The sequence below is a fragment of the Schistocerca piceifrons genome, chromosome 8 (assembly GCF_021461385.2).
Source record: "Schistocerca piceifrons isolate TAMUIC-IGC-003096 chromosome 8, iqSchPice1.1, whole genome shotgun sequence".
NCBI lineage: Eukaryota > Metazoa > Arthropoda > Insecta > Orthoptera > Acrididae > Schistocerca > Schistocerca piceifrons.
This window is the reverse complement of record NC_060145.1, coordinates 259,315,447-259,321,125: the sequence shown is the minus strand read 5'-3', so window position 1 is coordinate 259,321,125 and position 5,679 is coordinate 259,315,447. Positions and strand designations below refer to the sequence as shown.

Sequence of the window (5,679 nt, the reverse complement as noted above, 5' to 3'; positions counted from 1 at the left end):
CGCGACATCATGTCGCACCTTAAGTGCATTAGAAACTATCTGCGAAGTCTGTTACTGTGTAAAAGAATACAGAAAAAGAATCATCACTAATAATACAAATGAGTGTGCTTATACAGGGTGGGCAAAGAAACAAATAGATCCTGGATATAATTCATGCACCGTAAGTTAGGTGACCCAATATACGTTCAAATGGCTCTGAGCACTATGCGACTTAACTTCTGAGGTTATCAGTCGCCTAGAACTTAGAACTAATTAAACCGAACTAACCTAAGGACATCACACACATCCATGCCCGAGGCAGGATTCGAACCTGCGACCGTAGCGGTCGCTCGGTTCCAGACTGTAGCGCCCAGAACCGCACGGCCACATCGGCCGGCTACCCGATATATGTCATCCACATCCAAGTTGGATTATGGAAGTTGGGTTGCCAACTTTAAGGTGCAGCAATTATTTTCCTGGCCAATTTTACACTCTAAGGGAAAAGAAAAAGACTCGCCTCGAAGAAATTAGGACGGAAATCGGGAGATGTGATGTACATGTAGAGACAAACAAATGATTACAATCGGATGGTTTACAGTCAGTTCTACAAGAAAGTGTATGCCATAATTTTAAGTGTAACGTCCACAGCGACATTCTGATACTGGTCTCCAATCAGTAATCAATGCGCTATTCGACAGTGTAAAGATAAACAGTGTAAGAGTTGAATGTTCTGTCTTCTCGGTCGCATTTTAAAGTTAGTGCAAAATATCTGAAGCGTCACGAGGCAGTGTTCCTTGTAAATCATCTTTTTGGGTCTGGTCTCCTCTTTCACAAGGCTGGTGTACGAAGCCTGAAAGGTTGCTTCAACGAACTGTCAAACAACCGGTAAAACTGTATGCTTGAGGATGTTTCTCTAAACGCGGTTTTGGCTGTTTGCACTTATTTACAGCCAATTTAAACGTTGAAAAAAATGTGAAATTTTATCAAAATGTCTTCAGAGGTCAGTTAAGAAGCTATTTGGTTCGAATGAGGCAAACTGGGAGCTTCAAGAGGATAACGATCCGAAACATCGCAGCCCTCTCTGTACAGCGTGGAAACAAGGCAACGGGGTGTCCACGATGGACTGGCCTGCAATGTCTCCGGATGCAAATCCAACCGATAATGTTTGGTCTTATATTAAGATGAAGCTTAAAGAAAAGCCACTATATACTTTGTAGCAGCTGTCATATAAAATCAGGACGATATGGAGATAATTACCGAGAGAATATGCAGAAAATCTCGTGAAAAGCATGCCAAAAAGGTGCCAAGCTATAACCGATAATGGTGGCGATTGGTTTAACTATTAGGTAATTGTACAATTAGTAACGACATGTATTTTCATGTAAACATATATTTACGATAGTGTCTTTCATTTCATACAAATAACGGCGTACTCTTTCTTGTGGAATTGACTGCATGCAAGAGCGAGAGCTTCACAGATTGAGTAGTTAAATAACACGTTGGTGCCCCCCCCCCCCCCTCCCCCGCCATTATGCAAGCAGTTATTCGACTTCGCGCTGACTGACAGTGTTGCTGGATGTCCTCCTGAGCGACATCGTGCTAATTTCCGTCTGGCGCGTTAGGCTTCCAACATCCCCAGCTGGTTGGTGGGCCCTGCTCCAAACGTTGTCAATTGGCGAGAGATCTGGCGATCTTGCTGGCCAGCAGAAATATCAGCGTGTGCGGGCGGACATTGTCTTGCTGAAATATATCATCAGATACGGAAAATTCTGGAAGAGGCATATATCCACCTGTGGATGTGAAATGGCTGATAGTCGTGTTGATGATAATTGTGATACGTCACCAATCGTCGCAAAGTCAGTCCACTTTTCACTATTTAATCTATTAATTAACTAACTAACTAACTTTGTAGGCACTTTAGAAATTAATCTTACACCACTAAATACCTCATGCGTCCACTGTGCTGACCAGAATAGCGAACAAATGCATGGAAAATAACCCAGAGGATTTGTTATATGTTAATCGGTTTGGCCTTAGGAATGGCACAGGCGCTAGAGAGACAGTGCTGATTTTTTTATTCTTGCTAATGGAAGCAAGACTGAAGAAAAAAAGGCGCTTTATAGAATTTGCTCAAATGGCTCTGAGCACTATGGGACTTAACTTCTTTGGTCATCAGTCCACTAGAACTTAGAGCTACTTAACCCTAACTAACCTAAGGACATCACACACATCCATGCCCGAGGCAGGATTCGAACCTGCGACCGTAGCGGTCGCGCGGTTCCAGACTGTAGTGCCTAGAACCGCTCGGCCACTTCGGCCGGCTAGAATTTGCTGATCTAGGAAAAAAAGTTCGACAATGTGAAGAGCTGAACGATATTCTAAACCCTCACAAAAATTACCTATAAGCTATAGGAAAAGTGTGGTTAAGTACAAGAACCAAGAGGGAATACGAATAACAATCAGTTACGGGAGGGAAGTTTTGGATTTAGAAATAAGTATCACAAAGATACAGTCTTTTTCCTCTAGTTTTCAATCTGTGTATCGTAGCAGTGAAGGTGATAAAATAAACGTCCAGATGGGTTTAAAATTCAGGGTGAAACGGCATCACTGATAAAATTCGCTGTGGTACTATTCTCGTGTGCAAAAGTGAGGAAGAATTTTGTCGTTGTTGTTGTCTTCAGTCCAGTGGCTAGTTTGATGCAGCTCGCCAAGATCCTCTATCCTGTGCAAGCCCCTTCATCTCCGAATAACTACTGCAACCTACATCCTTCTGAATATGTTCAGCGTATTCATCTCTTGGACTCCCTCTACGATTTTATCATCCACGCTCCCTCCAATACTAATTTGGTGATCCCTTGAAGCTTCAGAACGTGTCCTATCAACCGATGCCTTCTTCTAGTGAAGTTGTGCCACAAATTCCTCTTCTCCCCAATTCTATTCAGTACCGAGGAAGAATTATAAAAACATTTAAGTCTATAGAAAGAAGAATATGGACCGAGTAACTCATAGAAAGACGCACGTGTTAAGGATCAGCAATTATTGCCACCGAAGATGAACTTTCTTATAAAAATGAAACTGGCCTTAGGATTCGTACAACTGTTTCAGCGAGCAATATGTATTTCTTTAAATAAAATGTTGTTATAAATGATGGAAGCTATTTCATAAATTTACTGTAGCTACATTAACTGACATATTATCACAAAACTCATCACTCATATAGAATACATTGTTGCAGCCGCACTTCATATTTCTATCACGAGAGCGCAGCAGTAAACACTGCAAGATGGCGACAGGCGGCGGGAAAGCGTATTGTAAATGATTGAACCGATTTAATAAATTCCCTGTGCTTGAAATGCATTCACGTCAGTCTACCGTAACAGTGCAAAGACACTTTAGAACGAAGTTCAACGAAGGTCCACCAAGTGCCAACTCCATTCGGCGATGGCATGTGCAGCTGAAAGCTTCAGGGTGCCTCTGCAAGGGGAAATCAACGGGTTGGCCAGTTTGTTGACCGCATGCGTGCAAGTTTCGCGTGTAGCGCACAGAAGTCGACGAACAGAGTAGCAGAAAGCTGAACATCCCACAATAGACCCTTTGGGTGATTTTAATGCATCTTCCGAAGCTGAAGCACTACCGCTTGCAATTGCTATAAATCCTGATTCCCGATTGCACAGTCAGACCCTTTGAATGTTCAGCACAGTTGCAACAGCTTATAGAACAGGAAAGGTTTTGTGAGAAACTTCAGTGAGGCAGCAACTTTTTTGGTGTATGGCACGGTTAGCAGGCATAATGTGTGAATCTGGGGGCAGATAATCCCCACACTACCGTGACGCACATTCGAGATTTACCAAAAGTTAGCGTGTTCTGTGCGTTATCACGATTTAACGTTTACAGTAGTTTCTTCTTCTGCGAAAAGGCTTACAGGACAATATATGAAGATAGTAAGTGTTCTCGAAAGAACAGATACCATTGATGACCGTGCAACTTCACTAGAATAAATGATAATTAATTGAAACTCTCAGCTGCCGACAGGTGTTGTTGATATACCTCAATGGGGAGAGTTGAAAATATGTACCCCGACCGGGACTCGAACCCGGGATTACGTATGTAGATTGTGGACAGTTGGGAATGTGGGTCTCACGGGAAGCGTGCATAGGATGCGTCCCTGTAGTCGCCCCATTCATCTGTCTCCTCGGTGGCTCAGATGGACAGAGCGTCTGCTACGTAAGCAGGAGAGCCCGGGTTCGAGTCCCGGGCGGGGTACACATTTTCAATCGGCAGCTAAGGGTTTCAATTCATTATCATTTACTTACAGGACACGTGTACTGTATCTGGACATGCTGGAAAACTGGCTCTTGTCACTACTGGAGACCGACTCGATGGACTTATCTGTCAGCAGAATGGTACTCCACTCCACTTCCATAATGATGTTCGTGAATTTTTATTTAAAGAAGAAATTGAGAAACCAACGGAATGGTCTTGTTGGGGTTGATAATCAACTAATGGCATGGGCTAAAAGCTCTCCCGACCTAACCCCATGCAATTTTTTTGTATGGCATTATGCGGAAGATTCGGTGTTTACGCCTCTTCTACCAACAAACCTATCAGAACTGCGACCTCGCATCAACAGTGCTTTTGAAAAGATTGATATTGACATGCTGCGCCGAACGTGGAAATAACTCTCTTACAGACTTCATATCTGGGGAGAATCAGTAGGGGGTTGGGTGAGGGTGGGGTGGGGGTGGGGGGGGGGGAGCGGAGGAGGAGGAGGAGGAGGAGGGGGCGGCACTTACGGTGTGTGTGTGTGTGTGTGTGTGTGTGTGTGTGTGTGTGTGTGTGTGTGTGAACACAAAGTTCAGTAGTCCAGTGACAACAAATCAGAAAATCTGTGAATGAAATAGCTTCAATCATTTATAATAACCTCGTACGTGTTTTTTTACTGCGAAAATTTATACCAGAAGATGTAATGCAACTGTAAAACTGTACAGGCCCATGGATTTGTTGGGTGGTGTTAGCCTCCTCGTCTAATTCTTCCTCTCCTAATTTCGTTAAAAAAATCACTTGTGGGTGTCAAAATTTTCTAGCGGTCTACATCTATCGTTGTCGAAATACCGCACGAGAAAAAATCAAATTATGATGTTTCTTTCATGGTGAACATTGGCAAGAAGATTCAGGAGCAGTGTTTACTCACCACTATCCGTATGTGGCCCGTCATGAAGCAACGCGCAAACTCCTGATGGTGAGTGGTACGTACCTGGAAAACACAGAAAAATTCCATTACATTTATGAAGTACAAGCAACAAGCAAGTAAAAAAGAGCAGATTTTTTTGCCAAGTATTGTGTTGCTGAAGGTTCAAAATGGTTCAAATGGTTGGTCGGTTTTGGGGAAGGAGACCAGACAGCGTGGTCATCGGTCCCATCGGATTAGGGAAGGATTGGAAAGGAAGTCGGCCGTGCCCTTTCAGAGGAACCATCCCGGCATTTGCCTGGAGTGATTTAGGGAAATCACGGAAAACCTAAATCAGGATGACCGGACGCGGGATTGAACCGTCGTCCTCCCGAATGCGAGTCCTGTGTCTAACCACTGGGATCAAATGGCTCTGAGCACTATGCGACTTAACTTCTGAGGTCATCAGCCGCCTAGAACTTAGAACTAATTAAACCTAACTAACCTAAGGACATCACACACATCCATGCCCG

The 5,679-nt window shown here is 43.6% G+C and overlaps 1 non-coding gene across 1 annotated transcript; it reads left to right on the top strand.

Moving 5' to 3' along the window:
* Positions 1-4,168: 4,168 nt before the first annotated feature.
* Trnat-cgu lies at positions 4,169-4,242 on the top strand. The gene has a single exon. It is a non-coding gene; the product is annotated as a tRNA-Thr (tRNA).
* Positions 4,243-5,679: the final 1,437 nt, after the last annotated feature.